The sequence below is a fragment of the Notolabrus celidotus genome, chromosome 19, assembly GCF_009762535.1.
Source record: "Notolabrus celidotus isolate fNotCel1 chromosome 19, fNotCel1.pri, whole genome shotgun sequence".
NCBI lineage: Eukaryota > Metazoa > Chordata > Actinopteri > Labriformes > Labridae > Notolabrus > Notolabrus celidotus.
The window spans coordinates 3623607-3647602 of record NC_048290.1 but is presented as its reverse complement, the minus strand read 5'-3'; the positions used below and the strand labels follow the sequence as shown (position 1 = coordinate 3647602).

The 23996-nt window shown below is 42.4% G+C and overlaps 1 protein-coding gene across 2 annotated transcripts in view; it reads right to left on the bottom strand.

The window, feature by feature from the left end:
• LOC117831114 (GRAM domain-containing protein 2B) overlaps positions 1 to 16559 on the bottom strand; it is a 173983-nt gene extending 157424 nt beyond the window's left edge. For both annotated transcript variants that reach the window (XM_034709634.1, XM_034709633.1), the window contains exons 1-2: positions 16455 to 16559; positions 13174 to 13246 (exon numbers count right to left, since the gene is read on the bottom strand). The gene's annotated coding sequence lies outside the window, so the exon portion shown is untranslated. The remainder of the gene's footprint in view (positions 1 to 13173; positions 13247 to 16454) is intronic.
• Positions 16560 to 23996: the final 7437 nt, after the last annotated feature.

Here is a 23996-nt window from a genome sequence, read left to right as displayed (position 1 = left end):
AGAGACGCATTCACGGTGGGCTGAGAGAAGACTACTGTTACAAGCTGCTAAATCAAGAGAATCACAGCTTCTTCTTTTGAAAAGTACACACACATACAAAAAAGATAGAACAAATAAAAACTAATGAAAGAAAGAGAAATCAAGTGAATCACAGATGTGTGTGATGTTATTGTGGAATGAAAACACTGCAGTCAATCTACCAAACAGACACGTTCAGCATTGCAGGCCCTGCCCCCCGAAAGTCCCAGGACCTTTGAAAAGAACTACCCCCCCAAGCAGGGGCTTTTTAGGGGGAGATTATCTACCCCTGAACTAAATTTAGACCCTGGTTCCTCCGGTCAAAACGCACGTAGTTCAGGGGTAAAGTCCCTCCGGTCGAAAAACGCCCTTTTACAACACCAGAGAAGAGCTAGCTAAAAGTTTGAAATAGTTTTGCACTGCTATAATAAACACCTGCCATGTGTTTATTACAGCATGACTCGACCAATCAATGATCTTTAAATGTTAATGAGGTCATTAGTTTCACCTTTATAAACCTTGTACACCTTAATGTCAACTATAAAATAGATTAAGTGGTGATTCAGAGTCAGTAACAGCCTGATGCTAACAGTACATATCTACACCTCCCTCTGCAGACTGACAGTCTTCATTTGGACTGTTCCCAGCCTCACTGTCTGACCTTATAACTCTCAAAGTAAAACGTTTCTCACAGATGTGCAGGTAAAGAGAGGCAGAGAAACCTCCTCGCCCTCCCTGTCACTTCGTCTTTCCCCGTCACGCTATTTCTTTATTTGCCGTGATGTCTTCTCCCTCCACCTGATCCCCAGGTGTCAGACGGAGGAGCCGTCGTCTCACTCAGCGTCCTGACAGGTGACAGACAGCGGCGGGGAGACGACGACACGCAGTGACACGGCTCTGTTTATCTCCCTCTAACCACAACGTCTTTTCTTTCTTTAAAAGGAGTGACTGCAACCTCTACAAGAAGCCTTCCTGCTCACATGTTGTAGACATACGACAGATAATCCTGAGGTAACATAGCAGAAGACTGAAGCTGTGTATTCATGTAAAGGTGGTGCTTAGAGGATGTTCATTAAGATTAAACTGCTGTGTTAAATACTTGATTCTGATTGGTTGAAACCCCAGTAATTAATTCTGAATATGAAGAGCAACTCCAGGGAAAACCAGATCAAATATGTTTAATTAATCTGCACATTTTACCTCTGCCTGTTGACACTGTGGCAAAAACTTTTCCAACAGCATGGAGGATATTTTCATTAATACTCTACATTGATGATGAATGGATGAACGGTCACCAGCAGAGGAAAGAAGAAGACTTGAGGAAGAAGCAAGTGAGGGATGTTGAAATACACGAGGAGCTGAGTGAAAGAGACATCAAGCAAATTGAAGAAAACAAGACAGGAAGTAACCGCAAACTGCAACAAGGTATGGGCTTCATCCTAATATGGGCTAATCATGTGTAACCAGCTGATTCACAGGTTATGCCTCACAGCTGGGTGGGAACCAATCATTGGCGCTTACCTGTTAGAGTTCTTTGAGCTTGTGTGAGATTAACTTTGAATTTCTTTGCAGGACAGCGTTCCTTGGTGGTGTTCGTGGTAAGAGAGTGACGAGCTCATAGTAAGGCCGTGGTCGGGTCGTGGACAGCCGAGTCAACTTAAACTGTTTGTAGCATCTGAACTGTGCCGTTTTGTTGATTTATCAGTGGTTAATACATTATGTCTTCGTTACAGGTTGCCACTATCGCCCTGTCTTCTTGTTCTTTTTTTTGTTGCTCATTTTAGTCTTTTTTGTTTATCTTTTTCGCGTCATTTTCTCGCTTTAGTTGTGATTTCTTTGCAGCTTGTTAGACGGTTTCTTTCAGGTCTTTGATGCCGTTTATTCGAGCTTTACGTTCGTTATAGTTAGATTAATTCCCGCTTAGTTAAAACAGTGTTTCTTTTTGCCTGTAGCTGGGCTAAAAGCTATGTCTTTATTCTGTTATTTTATTACTTTATTTCTTTTTTAAGTTATATTTTTTGCCTTTTTGCCTTTATTTTATAGGACAGCTGAAGAGAGACAGTAAATGTGGGGAGTAGAGAGCTGGGGGAAGACATGCAGGAGATGGTCGACCGGCCGGGAATCGAACCGGCGACCCCTGTGACGATGACTGTAGCCTCTGCATGTGGGGCGCTTAGACCGCTAGGCCACCAGCGCCCCCAGTTCTGTTATTTAAGAACAGTTTGAATGAGACTCTGCTCAGTAACAGTTTGCTATCTATCTATCTAGTATCTATTGTTTTTAGTACCCAACACATCCTCTGCATTTTTATTCTTGTCACTCCAGTATCTGTGTCCATTTTTCACTTCACACTGCTCTGCACTTTACCTTATCATACATAACTTCTTTGCACATTGTTAGATTGTTCCTGTGTGTGTGTGTGTGTGTGTGTGTGTGTGTGTGTGTGTGTGTGTGTGTGTGTGTTTGTGCACGTGTGTATGTGTGTGTATACTGTCGCCTGTAAAATTTGTTGTTTTTTGTATAACCGTTTTCTTTCTTTTTTACAATCCTTATAATTCAAGTGTCTGTTTTTTGTTTTCAATGCTGCTCATACGTGCCTTAAATTGCCCCCCAGGGACAAATAAAGTTTTTTGAATTGAATTGACTTAAATGAAATAAAGAGTGTGTTTTAAAACTATTTTTGTGTGCAGAAAAATAAAGATTGTATTTACATTTTCCTAAAAACATGCCTTTGTATTCATTTGTGGTCCAACCTGTGTTTTCTTAAAAGGGAAACCCTCTGTTGAAGGGTCAGGAACATTATAGGATACTTGTTAACATTCTTTGTGTGAAAGTCCCAAGGTGGCGTTGTTGGTTTTATTTTTCTAACCCCAGAAGTCCCTCAACAGTTGGTGACACGTGATGTATAAGAGTGAAGCTGGCACATGTTCAGACTTTGATGTGAGTTTAATGCTCATTGGATCCATAAGAAGGGTATTTGGATAAGAACTGTTAGCTCTCAAATCCAGAGAGACATGTAAGCTAGTTTTGAGCAAGAGCAGTCATTTCTTGTTAGGAGAAATCTCCTGTTTTGACGTCAGTTTTGTGTCCAACGTCTTCTGGGTTGTCCTCGTCAGATAGATAAGACACAAACCAGAAGAGGGTTAACACTGGGTGCTAATGTCAGCACCTGCCTGTGTTGTATAAACACACAGCCTCTCATGAATAAATCATGGCGAGGAACCAGAGAGATAAAACGGCTGAAGCAGGCTGTGACCTCGGCATTATTTCAGTTTAAAAGCCTCCAATCAGTGTGAACAAGCAGTTTTAGGAGGAAGGGTTCAGAGGAGATTAACCTCTAGTCACCCTGATGTGTCGACTGAGATAATATCATCTGGTCTGATGCCATTCACAAGCCTTCCTTTAAACACTGGGACACTGTTTCACTATTGCATAATTTCCTGACTTATTTCTAATGGTTTATTTCTGTCCACCGACCACTCCTCCCGGCCCTTCACTCCCTCTCAGCTGTTCAAACAGAGCCCTTCTATTTATATGCATTAGCCTGAGAACATATTTACTCAGGTCCAATGAAGCAGTCCAGTATGAAGAGCAGCAGTTTAGCTTGTCAAATTAGCCTGCGCCTGTGCTGCGCTGCCTGCTAATGACAGATAATTGAGCTGCTGGCGGGTTCATCTGCATGGTTCTCTGTCGAGATCTGAGTCCCAAATCTCATCACTGTAACTCGGGGGTCACGTCAGTCCTGCAGGGCCTCAGTAGACACGGTGAGTCTGCATCAGCAGGTCGATTTATCAGCAGGTCACAGAGCTGGGCGCCTGGTTCTCTGAAAGTTAACCTAAAGTGGGTGCAGGGCGTAAAAGGAACACCCGCCAGTGGCTGATGGAATATTTGGATTGCATGTGAGATTTTGTTTTCATACTTTCGCCCATTTCTGCCGACTGTCAGGCTGTTTTGACCCTCACTGCGCGCTGTACTTGTGCTGGGATTTGGTATGGCGTGGTACGGCGTGACGTCAGCTACTGGAGTTCTATTCATTCCCTTTGCTTGAAGAAGCATGGCGGGAAGAGGCCAGAATCCAGCGCTCAACTCTACCTGGGAGGGCCTGAATCTGTTCAGTGTCTCCAGACTGGAGCAGGAAAACCCTTTGCTCCACCAGAACATCACCTATGTGGATTTCTACCTCCACAAGGCCTCTGTGGCCGCCGTCTTCACTGTTTCCTACCTGCTTATCTTCGTGGTGTGCATGGTGGGGAATGGGATGGTTTGTTTCATAATTGCTGCGCAGCAAGAACATGCGCACTGTCACCAACCTGTTCATCCTCAACCTCGCCATCAGCGACCTGCTGGTTGGGATCTCCTGCATGCCAACCACGCTGGTGGACAACATCATAACAGGTCAGAATGTGCCGGCTCTTGTTGGTGTTAGATTGGCTCTCACTTTGCAAAAGGTCCAGAAACAAAACAGTTGATATATTAAGATTCTTGCATAAGTTTTTATTTGGTGATGGTGAAATACTAATAACTTGTTGAGGAGGTACAGATGAACGACAGAACCGGAGATGATATACAAAGTCAATAGCTGAGAACAGACATGATTTTTTTATTTGGCTGGTGAAAAATAGTTGTGGCCGGTAAATTTTTGGAGGTCACTAGCCAATGGCAGATGAGGTATAAAGTTAATTTTACGCCCTGAGTGGGTGTCTCTAAGAACCTCAGGGACCAGATCTGCCAATTTAAGATGGGCGTACCAAGGGTGAAGGGAACACTAGACCTTCAATACTTAAAAATGCATGTGGGGCGCTGGAGGCCTAGCGGTCTAAGCGCCCCACATACAGAGGCCACAGTCCTCGTCGCAGGGGTCACCGGCTCGAATCCAGGCAGGTCGACCATTCCCTGCATTCCCTGTCTTCCCCCACTCTCTACTCCCCACATTTCCTGTCTCTCTTCAGCTGTCCTCTCAAATAAAAGGCAAAAAGGCCAACTAAAAAAAAAATGCATGCATTTATTGTGTCAAAAGTGACTTATTTGAGCAGTGCAGCTCATAAAAGCAACAAAGTGATGCAGGAAAGGCTAAATTGGTGCAGAAAGATTCACCAAAGTGCAGGAAACATAGTGGTTAGTGTGACAAATGTCCTCAGGGAGGCCCTGAAGACCCCATGCTTAATCACTGTCAGTCCATGGTGTTGTAAAAATATCTGCATGCCTTGTAAAAAAAAGAAGTCGGGACCACAAAAACTCACTCAACTGCACAAAAGAATTTAAACTTTGGCCAATTTCATGACTATTCTCTTTCTCGTGTGCACTCCTGACATTTTCAGGACCTCCGTCAGATTATTCAAGGGGTCTTAACCCTCCTGTTGTGTTGCAGGTCAAATTGACCCATTTTAAAGTTCAAAAATCTAAAAAAATAAATGGTTAAAAGTATTATTTCGCATTTCTAATGTCACAGTGGATGAAAGGTTAGTGGTATTCAGAGGTTCCTTCCATCTTAGGCAATATATGCCTTCCAAACAAGTTAAATACAGCATCAAAAACCTGGGCAGCATGTGACAGAAGAGGTGTCACATGTAAATATATCAACATCACTACATAATAAAACAAATAAAATAAAATAAATAAAAATCTGTGTCATAAAAAACTATTGTATTTATATTTAGGTCTTTTCAATGTACATTAAAAAAAAGTTTAAACATGAATTTCATAGAAAACAAGTGAGTTCTCCCCATTGAACCATGATCTGTGAGGATTAAAGAACACCAATGTACTGAATATTGATTTAAATGGTTAGTAATGGAGTTAATTATAAGATTTAAGAAATGTTTATTGGGATTTTTTTGAGTTCTGACACTTTTGGATCATTAAATATGCTCAGGGTCAAGTTGACCCAGGAACATTATTGCTGTCCCTAAGAAACGAACATAACAGGAGGTATAAAGGATATTAAACAAACTTGAATCAACCTCATGGGTGAGTCAAAGACGACCAGATTAAGAGAAATGTAAGTGATAAAACACCAGAGTCTCAAACTGTAGGGTGGTTTAATCATGCAGGAGTCCGTCTCAGGCTCTGGGATTTCCTGTTCCATTTACTTGCGGTGCACCTGCAGCACACTGCAGCCTGTTATCCCCAGTATTCTCAGCTCTCCACCTGCACCAGGCCAACGAGGGCCAATTTATGGTTAGTTTGCTCAATACATCCTGTGTAATTTAATTCATCGCCAGGAACCTGTGAAAAGTCTAATGGTGGTATAGAAGGAGAAGAATTAGCGAAACCAAAGGAGATTAGAAAGGCATTAGGATCTGGGCGGCTGTTTAACGACTCCTCTGTCCTGAACAAATCAGTTTTACAAAGCAAAGCTGCTCTCAGCAGAATTACAGCCACTGTTAGCCACTCTTATTGCTGCCCCCATTAACTGGGTCCCACCTGAAGAGGGATCGCTGGAATAACACCATCAATTCAGACCGCAAGTTAGTCCCTGAGAAAAAAATAAGTTCTCCGAAATAAAAATGGCTCCTCTGGCTTCACTTCTTTTTGGCTCATTTCTGCAGGAAGGTGACTTTGCAGCATCCAGACCAACACTTTCATCAGGACTGAGATATATCAACAACTACTGGATGGATTAACATTACATTCTGTGCAGACATGCATGATGCCTGCAGGATGGATCCTAATGACCCTGTGATCATTTCACTGCATGTGATATGGAGATTAATAATCCTTTTGACTTTTCATCTCACATTATCACGTGAAAGCTTTGAAATTTAACAAATCAGAGTTTGTGACATAATGTGATCTATGAGGGAGTCCTATGCCGAGGTCATACTACACATTGCATGCACGATCATCAATCAATCAATCAATCTTTATTTGTATAGCGCCAAATCACAACAAACGTTATCTCAAGATGCTTTTACAAACATAGGAGGTCTAGACCACTCTATGTCAAATTATGAACAGAGACCCAACTTCAAGACAGGCTAAGACTCAGTCTGACCCCACCTTAATCCATCATGAGCATTGCACATCGCAGTATTTAGCTAGTTACAGTGGTGAGGAAAAACTTCCTTTAACAGGCAGAAACCTCCAGCAGGACCAGACTCATGTTAGACAGACATCATGCCTCGACCGAGTTGGGTCTGGAAAGACAGATAGAGGGGAGTAAGAGAGAGAGGTGATAGTGATGAGACGAGTCGTAGAAGCTGTTGCCGCTGGAGTCCAGCACGTCCGTATCAGCTGGAGTCCAGATCGTCCGCAGCAGGAGGACGTCTACGGCAGCTCAGAGGAATCTACGAGACAATGGAGCTCAGGGACTCCAGAAAGGTCTATGGTTAGTAACTTTAGTGGGACAGGCAGAGTTAAAGTAAGTGATGAGGGGGTTGGGGGGAAGGGGGGGAGCTAGGATCCCAGTGTGTCAGTGCCTGATCATAGCCTGACCCAGCAGATGTAGGGTGTCACAAAAGCTGTCATGATAAGACTTATATAATGCTTTCTAGATACTCAAAGACGCTTTAAGTTTTGTGCAGTTAGCAATAAACAACTTCCAACCAAGACTTCCTTTCCTTCGCACTGCATGGTTTAAAGTCCAAGCAGCTACTTGAGAAGCAATCATGTGTTCATATCAAAAACAGAGCTCAGTTTATCCCTCCAGATATGTTTGCATATTATTTTCTCGGATCATTACATCCCCCAGAGTAGAGCCCATTTACCTGTTTCTAGTAGGTCTCAGTTTCACTGTAAATTGTAAGTAACATGTAGGCTTCTCTCTGGCTTAACAGCTGATTTTCCTATGATTTATTTGCATGTGGTGGGTACAAAGCTTCCTGAAATAACACTTTTAAATGTTTGTTTGCTGAATGGAGGTCAGATCGATATTTTCAGACATACACCAGGAAGTTGAGGGATCTAAACTTTGGTTTTCTTTCCTGATCCTCACAGATATGTGGCTAGAAATGCAATGTCATTTAGTGCAGAGTTAGCTGCACTTGCATGCAGAAATCTCATATTAGAGATTAAAAAATCCTTGTCAAAACATGCCACCAGATGTTATGTTAGATTGAGTTACGCCTGCATTTGCTCTCCATACAGACGTTTTTTCCTGCAGACACCAAAGCCTGCTGTTACATGATTGGTCAATACTACTTGGACTATGAGCATACTGCAGACAGAAGCCAAAACATTTCCCCAACATCAAATCCAGGGTTCAGATTCTACATTTTAAGATGAGTAACATCTACCTGCTTTAAGTACGTCCTCCTGTAACTGTAAGACGTTCTTTGAGGAATTTTCCAAAAATTTTTATTGCTCTTCTTGAATTTACACATCTTTGTGAAAGGGGATAATCTATTACTATAGGACAGGTCATTCTGGTCTTGTTCCATGTTACAGGTGCAGCTGTGCTAACTTAAAACGGCTGACAGGCTCAGTTTTTCTCATGAACCTGCAGAGAGCCAGACGTGGAAGAAATACAGTGTAAAAGAAGAGGAAGAGGAGGAGGAGGTGTGGTGAAGGGAAGGAGCAGCGGGGGAAGGCTCGTATTGATCATCCGCCAGGTGTGATGGATAGCGCAATAAGTGGCAGCGGCCAGCGGAGGAGAGGAGAGAGTGATTTCTGCTTTTCAAAGTCCTGATGAATGAGAGCGTCTGAGGGAGGCCGGTGTCCAGAGCCCGGCGCATGATGGACCGACGTGTCAGACGGAGAGAAATTGAAGGAGAAAAGAGAGGGACGAAGGACTGGAGCTTTCTTTTTTACAGAGTCCAGACACGGAGGAAGAGAGGGGAGATAAAGGACGTCCAGGTACATGTGAGGAGGACGGTGGTGTGAAGGTGGGGGTTAGATTTTAAGGGAGGGGGTCAATAAAGTGCAAAAGGAAAGGAGAGACAGAAGGAGAGAGATGAGGGCAGGAGGCGACAGCAGAGTGAGTTCATCTTTATTAATGGCCAAAGAGCAGAGAGGGAGTTATTAAAACGGAGAAAGATGAATGAAAGAATGAGTGAGGATGAAGGGAGAGGGGGTGATGAAGGGAGATGTGATATATGCCCCCTCCCGGCTTTCTGAAATCCAATAATAACACTGAGGAATGGGCCAGCTGCTGGACTGAGAGGAGGAGGAGGAGGAGAGGAGGTGGTGAAGGAGCGTTTGGAGACCAGGCCGGGGCAGCACTGAGACCCACAAAGAAAAATACACAAAGAAGCAGCAAATAAAGCCGATAACACCCCTAATGATTCAGTAAGAGCCGAATAACAACCCAACAGTGGCAGTGAGACACAGGAATTGATCGGCTACACCAGAATTTAGCACCATAATACATCTCTGCCTCATACTAAGGCTGACATAAGCCTTGTTTTCAAGATGGTCTTCCCTTGAGCCCCATCTATTTATTTTGCACGGTAACGGCCAAATTCCACCAGATCCGTGTCTAGGTTTCTATTCCAGTCAATGTGTTAACTTCCACTGGATCCATTCTAGCTCCGTCTCTGATCTGGCAGGTCAGAACACAACGGATCAGATATGCAAGACTTCTATTTTTGCCTGATGCCGGAGCACCACGCATCAATCTCAACAGAGCAGATGGAGCGGGACAGGAAGTCAAGTTTCACCAAAACAAAATGAAAACATCCGGTTAATTTTCAGAATAAAACACTCTGTGTTATCACCAGATCGTATTTCACTTAACTACAACAACAAACCAAAGTCATGATGAGCGGAGCCAGCCCTGGAGTCAACAGGTCAGAGGTTTTCAGAGGACCAGAAAGACAACATGGATGAGGAGAGGAGGAGGAGAATCCTTGATTCAGTGATTACAGCGGGAAAACCTCAGTCACATGACTCCAGCTGTCCGGCGGACAAGCTCTGTGCTGTGTTCTGACAACGCAACCGGTGGGTTTTGACGAACAAGAGAGCACGGAGCCAGACCGGACACAGATCTGGTGGAAGCCCTGTGTAAGAGCTGAGCTAATAGCAGTTTGTGCTTGCAACTTTTCATTACATGCACACAAATACAAATGCATTTAGCTCATTTTGGTAAGTTTAACTATACAGAGTGAAGTGTGTTTGTGTTGCAGGAAAGGCAAAATTACAGGCACCACTAACAGCCTTTTATCAAGCTGCATCGTGATCATGAAGAGCCAAGAAAGCTGATTTAGTCTGCAAGGTTACATGACACTACAAAAGTGACATCGCCACTTCCGAGTGAGTAAAGCCAAAAGAAGCCAGTAGTGTGCATTATAGAAAAGCAACAGTAGAGTCCATGCAGTGTGTATTTATCTGCTGAAAACATGTTTGAAAAGAATCTCTGCCCTCTGCAGAGAAGACGTCCAAAACTATGAAGAAGCTGATTATGTTCTCATCCCAGAGGTTGGCGACTACTGGCTACTCGCACCTCATTTCATCTTCACAACAATAAGCATTTATTGAACGCTGTTGGAGATGGCACAGAGTTGATATTAAAGCACAAGCTTGGGAAGATAAATCTCTTATGATGGCATTCAAGTTTGCTGTTGAAAGCTGAGGATGAAGTCATGTTGGAGCTCTCAGAGAACTCTGCCTCTGATGATGAAGTCCAGAAACTGAGCTGAAATCCAGCCTCCAGTGAAGAAACAACCCAAACTTACAAGATCAACAAATGCAGCATTTAAGCAAAAAATTCCTTCATGGAGCTGCAGATAAAAAAAACGCCTCACTCTTAAAGAAGGAACAGAGAAAGATGACAGCTTGTCCTCACGTTGCCAAGTACTGACAGACAGCCCTGAATCACCTCCAATGAGATGTGACCCAAACTGGCAACATGAGAGTGCTGTGTTTGGCAAAAGAAAGGTTTCACTGGAGATTTCATTAAAAGGAGAGAGATGGATGGAGCAGTGCATCTTCAAAAGATGTCTCCAAATTCAGGAGAAGATGACGACCACGCAGATTTAGGGAACAATGGTAGCAGAAGTAAGTACCTTAGCTTGTCTGCACAGTTGGCCTCAACTTTGAGATGTGTGATGAATACATGTGACCTGATGCGTCTTAAAAAAAAAACTACCAGAGATTTGAAACAGAAAACAATGGTTGATGAGAGCTGCAGAGAATGAGACTTGCAGTGGTCACCATAAGCATGTGGTGTCCATATTCTCAAACCTCCAAATAGGGACACTTTAATTTTACCTCAAACCCACACATGATCTCATGGTACAGTTAGACTTATCAGTGCACCGCTGCCTGTACCCATCCTTTGTGTGAGCTGGTTTTCATACGGCTGGAGGACTTGCAGTGTGTGCAAAACCGCAGCAAATTCACCGCCTGGTACTTTATGAAGAAAGCTGTAACTCTCCTGGAGCTCATTGGAAAACACTGAAGTGAACACTTCTCAGCAAAAACAGCCTGCCTGATGTAATGCAGCAGGTCCTGTTAGCATGCTAAGCTGGGCTAGTGAAGCAACAGCTGAACGCAGAGATGTACAGATGAATCATGATTGGACTTTAACTCATTATGGATGTTTTTCTATTCGTTAAAACAGATAAATCAGGGCTGCATGCATGGTGCATTGTTCAGGTTTTTCAACTGGTTAAAATCAGGACCTATTACTGTTTTATTGATATATGTTGGGACTTGGAACACAGAGCTTGCAAATGGGATGGTCCTAGTCAGACCGGGTCATGCGGTTACCCTACATATTCAAATATTCTCTTGGATTTGCTGTCAACTTTTTCTGATGCAGCAAACAGTTAGCATCAAACCTCTTCCATCTACAACGTCCTTCTCTGTGCACTGCATTGTTCACATTCAAATCAGCAACACGAGGAGCAACCATTGGTTCCAATTAAAGCTGGGGTTGGTAGTCTTGGAAAACCAGCATGAATTTGAATGTAGCTTTTCCTCATGACTCCGTCTAACCCCTCCCCTCCTCCCTCGGAGCTCCTCCAAAACGACGCCCCCCCCCCCGCTCACATGCACGAGCGCCGCTGATTCTCGACCATATGGTGGTGACTGATTCAAAACCGGTCCTCACCAAAACATTATCATAGTGAAAGTTAAAAACACAAACAAACATGGCTGCTGTTAGTACTCACAACTGTCATGCTAGCATTATCCAGTTGTACCAGTGACACGATATCAGGAGAAAAGTTATAACACATATATAATACTGTAACAGCTCTACTGTTTGTTAAACGTGTTCAGTGTAGATGTTCTTAATTCCTACAGTGTTGACGGTCAGTGAAGGCATCAGGAGAGGTGTAGAGTGTGTGAGCTGGAGAGAGGAGAGACAAGAGGAGAAGTTTTTCATTCATTCAAACATTGATTGTTGTTTTGTTGGTTGTCATGATCACGGCCGACAGTGACCGGTTATTAAAGATCAACGTGTTCACCAATCGGCTCGTCATCCCTACAGCGTCCGGACGGACGCTACAATACATATATATTTTCTGTAGGACTTACTGAACGTCATTAATTATTCTGCTTGTTGGTGAGAGCTTTTTAGACTCTGATCCGGACTACAGTCCTGAGCAAAGCACCTCATCAGGTCAGAGGGGACAGGCCCGAGGACGAGCGAGAGGGGCAGTAAATAGAGTCAGGGGAAGCAGAGGCAGGAGACGGGGACTCGGAGGAGTGCACGTCGGGGAAATGTACGCGCAGGAGGAGGGCAGAACGGCTGGACGGGATTTGATTGGTTTAAAATTTGGGGAGCCAAAAAACAGTGATTGGTTGGTGTTTTCCCAGGTTTACTCCGGCTGTAGATAGCAGCTTTTTTTCACTCTTTTTTAGGAACACATTATGTAATGATTGCCATCAGGACATTAAGATCATTTTAACCAGTATGACAAAAAGTGTATCTAAATCTGATTACCAACCCCAGCTTTAAGAGACATTCACCCTGCTAAATGTGAGCATACTCATCTGTGTCTTCTAGGTCTCAGTTTCACTGTAAATTTTAAGTTACACAAAGGCTTACTTCAGTCGGATAAGAAAAGCTTTATCAGGTTTGTCCTCAGGTGGAGAAGAAAACTGATTTTAAAATGTTTTTTGTATAACTGAAGTCAGATCAATAATTTATGATGCATTCCAGGAAGCTGGGAAATCTGAGAGCTAAGTTGAAACACAGCTTTAAGGAAATGTTTTGACCTAGAACATTCTGTAAGCTGCACTCACATATAGATATCTGTTCATCATCCTTACCCAATCACTCGGAGAAGAGATGTGAGCCTCCTTTGTTTGACGTGTGATCCTGCACACCAAACCCTGCTGGTACCTGTAAATACAAATTACATTAGCAGCTATAAACTAGCATAACACATTTTAATCTTCAAACAAAGTTTCAGCTACCAGGATGTAGCGCAGGAGCCTTTTGATGGAGAAAAATGAAAATATCTCTGCTTCTGTTGTCTCCATCTTCATTCTTGAACTGTCTTCACTCTGAAATGTAATGTGATGCTTTGATGGAAGAATAATGACCTGATCAGCCGGTGGCCAAAATTAATACAAAAGTATATGACAGTGGATTGTTTCTACAGTTGAAGAAACAAGAAGTCTCCTGTTTAAACTTTGGCACCAATGCTTCATTTCAGAGACAAATGTTTGAATGCTCTGACAGTCGATTTCATCTGGAGAATTTGTGCAGAGAAAAAGCAGATGATGATGTCAGGGTTCAGTCTCTCTTCACTTCATACCTGATACTCTGCAACCACTGCTGCGTTATCTGTTACTTCTCACTGCAAGTCCTTTTGATTTTATTCAAAGTGCATCATCAATCCCAGGATCACAGTCATGCCACTTGACTTAAGCAACAACCGTGAGTGATCTGAGTTTACTATCAGCAGAGAAAACACTTCTGTAGTCGCTCAGATTGGTGCTAAACAAGTCTTAGATAAAGCCCTCACTATTTTTCCAGGAAGCAGACAAGAGTTGATGATCTTGGTGGCTGGAAAATGTTTTCAAGCTGTGCTCTAAATATCTCAATGAGAATCACTTCAGCAAAGATAAAAATCAAAGTGGCTCCTGGCAAAACGAGTTATATCAGCAGTAGATGTTTTTTAAGGAGCGTTTAAATGGTGTTTTGGGATAAATGTCTCCCTCAAGCCTCCCTCCTCTGCAGCGAGAGAACTTGGCATCCTGCTCTGCCGGTCTTTATGCATCCATATCCACAGGACATCATCCATTTTAGCTCTGATTTCCAGCCTTTGATTTGCTCGTAAATCAGAGTTTGGAGCTCATTCTGTGCTGGGATGATGCCAGAGTGTAAATACAACAAGCTGCATATCAGCAGCACGGATTTAAAAGGAGCTAATATGGACGTTCACTCGATTAACTGACCATTTATTTTTATAGAAGAAAACTGAAGCACTGCATTCATGATCAGGGAGTGTTTCATGCTGTAATATTTTTAAAGTTTAATGATGTCAGAATCACTTTCACGCTTATACTTTACAGAGTGACCAGAGGCCTGTACTACACACGAGTTCAGCTGAGGTTTCTGTTAGTTATGTGGCGTCACCAACCAGAACAAATGAGATCATGAGCAACAGTCACACAAACAGCTGTTATGAACACCATAAGTTAACGCAGGGTTTCTTTGAGCGGGTGCACATAACATGGGTAGCATCCCTCAAACAGGACCAATCACAAACATCAGCAATCAATCAATCAATCAGCCTTTATTTATACTCCAGAGATCATTGAGGGGCAACCCTTATTTACAATGATATAGAGTTACAGTGACATCCAAAAAACAAGGCATCAAGAGTATCAAAGTCATCAAATAGGATAATTTGTGATTTGGAGATAAAAACAATTAAAAGATCAAATAAAATAAAAGGAGGTATAGGGGATTGACTATAAAAGCACTAAAACAGGAAGGGACTATACTAGGGGTGACCCCAAATAGTCGAATATTGGACGATTCGTTCTAACGAGTCTTAGTCGACTGCCAATCTCATAGTCGAATATTTGCATATGAAACGTGGATCATTCCATTCAAACCATGGGGGAGCTCAATGTCTAATTTTACATTATTTTCCTGTTTCCTGTAAAAATAGTATCTCATTTATCCTATTTTGATATAAATATAGACTTATTTAATGTAATTCTGAGAACAGCTCTTGAAGTGTTAAATCTCCTTAAAGTGGTAATTAAATCTCCCCTGGTAATTAAAGGTGGACTCTCCCATTTAGCGGGACCTGTGGAGCAGACGTACCTCAGCTGGCCTTTAAATCTTTCTACAGTCTAAAAAATAGTGAGGAAGATGAGGAGCAGCTTCACGAAGAGGGCTGTGAGATCAAGGATTACCGGACCACACAAAAACTGGACGGGGCCAAAAGAACGAGGAGGGATACCCAAAGCTGTCTGAAGCCTCAAAAACAATCCACAGCATCCCATCCACCTCCACACCATCAGAGAGGATATTCTCAAAGACAGGATTTACAGTCAACAAAGACAGGAGCGCACTTCTGCCCGTACACACGATGGTTTTCCTCACGTACAATTTGAAAAGACTCAAGCGGACAAAGACGTGATGAAAGACTGTTTTAAAAGGTTCTGTTAAGAGATTTAAAAACCCTTTAGCTGGTTCAGGTTTGATTTTGAACATTATACAAATGTTTAGTCTTAAGTTGGACAAACTACCCTCTGCAGTGCTGCTCTCCGCTGAGTGAACACTGTTTAAATATCTCCTGATTCCTTATTCTATAAGGGAGCGTTGTTCCATGTTTAACTGATGGTGGCCTTATTTGAGTTTTCTCTCCTTCATCACCTCGTTGTTTTTGCAATATAGATTTAAAAAATCTAAGTTTTATGCTCAAAATATTCTGTTGTCCCTTTTACTTTAAGCTACGAGTCTCTTAATTGTAAAGGGTTATGTGTAATAATGTCATGCGGTCACCATCATGCAGACTTTGGGTCAATAAGGAAAAACAACAAACATTCGACTATTCATCCACTATGGGCAAAATCTGATGGATCAGATTCGACTAAGCAAATCCTTAGTCGGGCTCACCCCTAGACTATACAATGTAATATATACAGGTAAACCTAGCTAAAACAGTTACAAAGCGGGGTTGGAAGGTTGAAAATTAAGTTGCTAAATTGGCCAAGATTATCATATATTGTAAAAAATGAATAAGTTTAGCACAGCCTAAATTAACAAAGCTGCATCTGCAAACTTCAGGAAGAACATGGCAGAAAAATCCTCAAGTGTGAGCGTGCAAACTTATATAAATAAAGGATTTACAATATCTGAATATGATATAGAGAACTGATAAATCTGTATAATTTTACATCTCACAAGTGTAACAACTGCAAGACTCTAAAGATTCTGGAGGAACAGCTTCAAGTGTTAACATGGCATGATTTAATCAGGTTAGGTATTTACGTGCTCAGACTGTCATGGTTTGAAGCAAAAACAAAGCTAGTGGACCTAAGATGCAGGCTAAAATAAAAATGTTTCATCAACAAAAAAGACTTACTCAAATGAAAATCCAAAGTCCAACAAAATCCACACAAGGAACACTTGTAGCAAGACTCAGGAAAGATGCACCCAAGGAAGGAAACAGAGAGGGTAATTAACACAGGTGTGGCACAACACAGGTGAAACTAATCAGGGTGCAATCAACAAGGATGGAAACACAAGGGCAGAAAGTACAACTAGACCAGACACACGGAGGGGAATTTCAAAATAAAACAGGAAATGCTGAAGACATAAAGAAGCAGAAGGAATACAACACATGACACAAGAAGAGCTCATAACCAAAACAGAGGACAAACAAGGAAGCAAGACATGAAGCACAAACCAAAGACAGATTACAACACAAAGAAAATACAAAACCAAACTAGAAAACTCATGAGAACACAAGTTTAATCAGAACAGCTGTGAGACATGCCTAAAAGAGATGTTAAAGGTACTTTATTAATCCCCATGGGGGGAATTCAAATTTTCACTTGTGTCCTTTTTTTTGATCATGCTACATACACACATAGTTTGTTATACATGCAATCATGCACAAACATGCTATGGACATGCTCATGAGAGATGTCAGAGTGTGGAGGCTGCCATCAACCAGCACCACCCAAGCAGTTGAGGGATTCAGTGCCTTGCTCAAGGGGACCTCGGCAGTGCCCAGGCAAATGGACCAGCACCAAACTTTGTCCTTTCTGGGGCTTGAGCCTGCGACCCTCCGATTCTCGAGTCAGGTCCCCAAGGACTGAGCTACTGCCGCCCCAAGGTTATTAAGCCTTGCACCCCTCTCCTCTTCCAGTTCATGCACACATTTGATTGCATCACTATACGTACAGAGTTACACCAAATAGCATACTGCACTATTACAAATCAGCTGGGGAACTTTAAAGAGAAAAAGCAGCCAATACGTGCACTGGTGGAGACCAAAACAGAGCCAAAAGAGAGATAATTTTGGTAATTAACAGGTTATTAAATCTGGTCTGGTTGTGGATTATTTTTTGGATTTGCATTAATGTTGTAAGGTATCGTTTTATCTCCAGTTACTGCCTTCATCAGCACCATCCCAAGCATCAAATATAGAGTAAGCACCAGCATCGAGCTGACGAGGTGTAGTGTTTAGGATCCCGGGCTCATACATCACCTGTTGTGGGACTCGTAAGGTGACTCCTGGCAGCCCGACAGGAATATATCTGCTAATAGAGTCACTCTGAGCTCCTCCCTCCTCCCCCTTTGATTTCTCAGCTCATTCATCAGCTTCTTTTAAAACAGATTATCTGCTCAGCATCCACAGCCACAGCGCATTTAGCATCATTATGTGAGCATGTTTTACTCCTGTCAGGGATTTATACAACCAGAGTATCCAAGACTAATATCCACAGACAGCGACGTGAATATTAATACACAGGTAGGACTTTAAGGTACTTATCCTGATGTCCCCTGGTGCTCTCATGTCTGATTAAACACAGAAAAAGTGCCCTCTTTGGAGGGCCTCTTTATGCTGTTGGGTTCTTATGCTTTGTTCTTATGTATGTCCTGCTGTCTGTCAAGAACTTCGTAAACCATTGTTTGTTTTTTAATATCTTTATTGAGACATATGGCAAATTAACAGTGACAGATCCAGATTGGGAATCAAAAAAGCAAAGACATGTATAGTGAGTGACTATAATAACAGAATGCTGTCTATACAAAGTATTTGAGTAAAAAATTAGAATAAAACAAGACTTCCTGTTTTGTAACTTCCTGTTTCAAAAAAAGACATGAAATATCTCCCAAAAATATCTATATATAATAATAATGTTTATGACAGTTATAATAGTAAAATATTAATACAACTAAACACAATAAAATTAATTGATAATCAAAAATAAATAACAAAAATGTAAGAAGGAGACAAACAGACAAACAGACATGGGGGTTGGGGGGGTCATTAAAAACTATTGTTTTTAAATAGTTATTATTGTTATTATTAAGTGTTGGATGCTCCATATTCCTTGGGGGGGGACCCACAGACCCTCTTATTGCTTGTGCTTCAATTTGATTGAATATAATTAAAGGTTCCCAAACTTTTCAGCCTGCGACCCCCAAAATAAAGGTGCCAAAGACTTGCGACCCAACCTGTCCCTCAGAGTGATTTAATGTGGATTAATTTAGCTGGTCTGCAGAAAATTGGCTTACCTATATGAGCATGTGTCTGTGTTTCTACTGTTACTGATGCTTTTGATAATTAACTGTTCTCTAACCCTTAACTTAGGAGTCATCTGACAAAAAGAAAGGCAGAAAACTTTCTATTTTCAAGGTTTTATTTCAAGGTTACCTACTATTTTTGTTGATATTTTTACTACAATGGGTAAAATGAACTATTTTTAGATAACTTTAAAAAATAAAAATTCTGGAAGAAATCTCACGACCCCCAATTTGTGTCTCCTGAACCCCACACTTTGGGAACCCCTGCTTTAAAGGGATAGTTCAGTTTGCAGGCAGAGGGACTCGTCGGTGGAAACAGTGCTGAACAAAATGTCTTTCTAATGTCAAAGTAAAGAACAGAGAAACTTAACTATGGCTCAAACTCTTAAACTGATGATAGTGTTTGGGTTTGACTTTCTTAAAATGGCTCGGTCTGCAGCGGTGCAGGGTGCAGCTTCTGTGCATATTCTCAATTTAACTCGTGAAACTGCAGTTATCTCAGGGAACAAGTGAAGTGGAAGACTAGAGTATCCGCAGGTCCTGCATACATGTGCATGGCTAAAGGGTGGCTAACGTATCTTGAGGAGATGTCAGGGATGGCTGAGAGTTACACAAGTGGGGAGAAAAAAGTGTTGTGAGTGAAGTCCAAAGATGAAAACAGTCAGCTGAATGAGAGACGATGAGAGGAGAAGAAGGAAGGAGGAGGAGGAGCTGAAGCCAGACGAGCTCATTAAAGAGAGGGCAGCAGTGTGACAAATGATGCATGGAGCTGGCGGCATCGATCGCAGTGTCTGGGCTGGGAGACGCATGGAAAAGTGTGTGTGTGTATGTGTGTGTGTGTGGACTGAGAAATACTCAGGTGCTGCTGCCCTAATGGAGAGGCCAGAGCTGGCAGCCTGTTGACAGATGACTTGTCAGAGGAGAGGAGGAGGAGGAGGAGAGAAAAGAGGAGCTGTAGTGATTAGATAGTTGTGCTAATGCTTGACCTCTTCTCCCTCAGTGTCTGTCCTTCATCTCAACGGAAGAAGGGAGTGAAGAGGGGGGAGAAAGACAGGGAAAGGGAGGAAGAATGGGGGGGAGGAAAAATGCTGAGATGGGGAGAATATCTGGCTTCCTGGCTCTGTGTCAGCAGATTGTCCATGTGCCGTGCTAGCTAAAGTAAATGAAGTTTCCAGGGGGTTTTAAAACCTGCATCACTGAAATTTGGACTTATTCATCCTTAATAATGTCCTGTCTCATTCTCTAATACCTGAAGTTTTATTAAAAATATCAATAACTGCAATTTGAAAATGAAGGACTGGGAAAGACTGATAAATGATGCTGAGTTCTTAGCTAGCTAGCTGGCACATTATACTGCTTCATACTGCTGAGTCACACTAGCTAGCTTACATGTTCTGTGCATCCTGGCTGAGCCACAAAAGAATAAATGTTTTAATAATTTTTTTTTATTCTCTCTCAGAAGTGCACGAATCTAAATTTTTAACATTAAATAACAAATTCTAACATATTAGGAACATTTTTGTCATTGTTCACTGACAGCTACTTGAAAATGGTGCAAATACTTGTGATTAAAAAAACACTACAATTATTCTAATTTATTTTCCAACTTACATAAAAGCAAAATAATTGTGTTTACTTTAACCGTGTGCTTTCTCTTTCAGCATCTGTGGTCTTTTAGCCCCAAGAACTACTTTTAGCCCCAAGAACTACTTTACCCGGTAGTAAAAGGTTCCTGTGCCCCCATTGTTGTCTGCATTTCAACGACGAACTGAAGTCCCGTGTAGATTGTGCAAATCAGGCCAGTGACGTATGGAGAGAAAAATAAGTAAATGCACTACACCACCAGACCAGTAGAGGGCAGTAAGACAAAGACGAATGCCATTCATCACAGATGACACCATAGAAGCAGACGGACAGGCAGGGTAAAGTCCCTAGTTCTGGAGTAGAGTTCCTCCGCTCGAATAACGCCTTAAGATGAGATCAGACTGAGTCCCATCTTCTCTCTTTCTTCATCTCCCTCTATCCCTCTCTCCAACACGGTCTCAGCAGATGTGTGTCTAACATGAGTCTGGTCCTGCTGGAGGTTTCTGCCTGTTAAAGGAAGTTTGTCCTTGCCACTGTAACTTGCTAAATGCTGCAAAGTGCTCTGCTCATGGGGGATTAAGATGAGATCAGACTGAGTCCTGTCTGTAAGATGGGACTGGATCTTATCCTGTCTTGATGTTGGACATAGAGTACGGTCTAGACCTGCTCTGTTTGGAAAGAGTCTAAGGATAACATTTGTTGTGAATTGGTTCTATATAAATAAAGATTGATTACTGATTTTACCTTTTAAGCATTTGAAAAAACTCCAAGCATCATTAGAAGATAAAGTACCAGAGAGGAATGAGGCAGTAATGATTTAAGAGCTTGTATTTTGTTCTAATGGTTTAACTGGGAGAGTTTAATGTCCATCCAAGCAGTTAAAGGGCTGCAGCTCTGAGTCATGTTAAATTGTATTTAGGAAAATTAATCCCACATGTTTCCTAACCAGGCAGAACCCATAATGTTACATGAGTAAAATGACCACAAGCGCTGTCATCAGAAAATTCTGCAGCGGCGGTAATTGTAAGTACATCAACAAAAGTTTATCCTCCTCCTGTTTGGAGAAAGAACTCAGCGGATGAGTTTGGAAATGCGTCATTAAGAGTTTACACGTCTGTCGCTCAGGAAACCATTGATGATGTTCTGCTTTAAACAAAGTAAAACGAAGCTTCTCCCAGAAACGAGGGTTTCATTGAAGTCTGTTGTAGAAGAATGACTGCATGTCAACAACAAACAAACCCACCCGAGAGCTTTCCTCCCTTCATTCACAGACAACCTGAAGTTAAGTAAACATGGCTGCTTAAAAGTTTGTCTATTTTATTATGGGTTGCTGTAACGGCATAAACCAGAGAGAGACAGTTTTGTGTATTTGTGTGCCAGTGTGCAAAGATGCAAATGTCTTCCTGTTTATTATTGGAAGATGGGCCAAGATGACTGCAAGGACAAAGTAAAAAGAAAACAGTTTGCAATGAGGAAAGCAGTCACAACGCGAAGGAGGGAGGAGAGAAGAAGAAAATAAATGAGCGGGTTTGTTGCGATTCAGGCAGCCACACCGGGACTATCATTACCATACATCAGGACAATGAATGAGGCTTTCAGCAAGCGGTAATAAGAATTTGATAAATCATGAGCCGAGAATTAACTAGACGTCAAAACAATGAGAGCACCCTGATGGATGAAGAGAGGGTGATGGCATAGATTAGTCAGAGCAGAGCATGGGAGCAGAGAGAGAGAGAGAGGAGGAGGAGGAAAGGAGAGAGGAATAAAGGTCCGTACAAGGTCAGGAGGTCTGCAGGAAAGAAAACTGCAGATCGCTAATGGAAGGAGAGGAAAAACGAAAGAGTGGAATGAGAGAAAAGTGTGATTGAAGAGGTGACGGAGTGGAAAATGAGTGGCCGAGAGAGGGTCAGCGGACAAAGCAGAACAAAAGCAGGACAGGTTTTTCCTTTGGACACATGTCTGAAGGACACGGTAACAGCTGTGTGTGTCATCCTCTGACATGTGTGATGAAGCAAAAGAGCAAGAGCGTACATGCTAACAATAAGCATGTGTTATTTTTGCATGATAACCCTGTGAGCTTAGCATGTTTGCATGCTTGCATTTTAATGATAGATACAGAACACAAAGCAACAAAGTACCTTCAAATTACAGCCACGGTTGCTTTTGGAATTGTGAGACTATACGGTCAATTATAGGACGTTTATTCTTTCCACTCCACCATCAGCTCCTCGACCCTAACACGGTGGAAACTGCGCCCCATGTGTGGAGGCTGGAGTCCTTAAAGCAGGCGGCCAGGTTTACATATGACCCTCTGCCCTTTGCTCCACTCTCTCTTCCCAGTGTCCTACTCCATCCCTCATCCTATCATTTAAATAAAGGCATAAAAGCACTCATTACCATTTTTAAAAGCTGCACAGACTCCAACCTGCTCCAATCAAACCTTCACAATCACTCAAAGAGGAACAAAAGGTGGGTATCATTTCGACGTGGATGCTCAGTTTCCTCTTGAACGTGCTTTGTGAACGTGTTTTGAACTCACCTTTGCTCCAACAAATCATATACGCTCTAAAATCCTTCTACTTGAGCTTCCTGTACGAGCAACTTTCACTTGTATCAGAGGGATATTTGACCGAGAGGATCTGTGCTTTGACTCAAGTCATGAAGTGGTCTACTTTGTCCTCTACTGCCAATTTGGAACCATGAATGTCCAAAGAAAGAGTTTGCAAATCCACGGTGGACAGGTGTAACTCACCGGAGGCACTAAAGGAAGATTGAGGACACCATTGAGGACATCAGGTACCCCTTATTGAATGAGGCAGTTTCAGGGCCGGTTCAGAGCCGGCGCTCAATTGAGAACTGGTTCCCAGCCAGGAAAACCAGCTCCAGAGCGGCTCCAACTCTTTGCTGGTCTAGAACCGTGAACCGCATACGTCAGGGGCGAGGGGCGGGGTTGCCGTGATCAAAAACACAAACCAAACATGTTTCTGCCATTGTCCTGCAACACCAGCAAGCATGCTACGTTGTCCGCCATCGTTGTTGTTGTGAGGGAAAGTTTTTGCTAGAGCTGCTGGGAAAAGTGGTCACGTGTCTTGTTGCTTAGCACCGTTCGAGTGGCTGCTTGTTGCAGCAGCTCTCTCTTCATTGTTCTTTTTTCATATCTGTTTACTTATCTTTGTATTTGGAGTCTGTCATTACTTTTAATGACTCATTTATTAGCCATGGACACCAAACTGGCTTCGTTTGCAGTGGGTTTTTGCTGTTTTTGTTCCTGTGTGTGTCTGGAGATCCTGCCTGTATCCATGGTAACATTGTTTGCATACGAGATCAGCTGTTAGCAGCCCTTAGCATGTTGATGCTAAACGATGCTAGGCCCGATGTTCCCTGCGAGCTGAGGAGAAGGAGGCGAGGACGACATGCTGGTACTGAGGTGCAAGCTAAAAAAGATGACATGGACCTGTCCTTCCACCCACCTTTATGAGGAATGTAAGATCTATCTATGATAAGGTGGACGAGCTAACCCAGCACCAGAGGGAATAACTGGCAGAGTAGCATCATGCTAACAGAGCTAACACCGTACACGAACACCACATTGGAAGGATTTCACCTGCTGTGGGCGGACAGGATACAGGAGAGCAAGACTGGACTAACTGGGGAAGAAGGCCAGCTCAGTCCTGGACCCTGTGGAGGTGTTGTCTTGTACTAGACACCTTCTTGTTTGCCGCTGTAACTCCATGAATTTCCCCGTTGTGGGACGAGTAAAGGAGTATCTTATCTTATCTTAAAT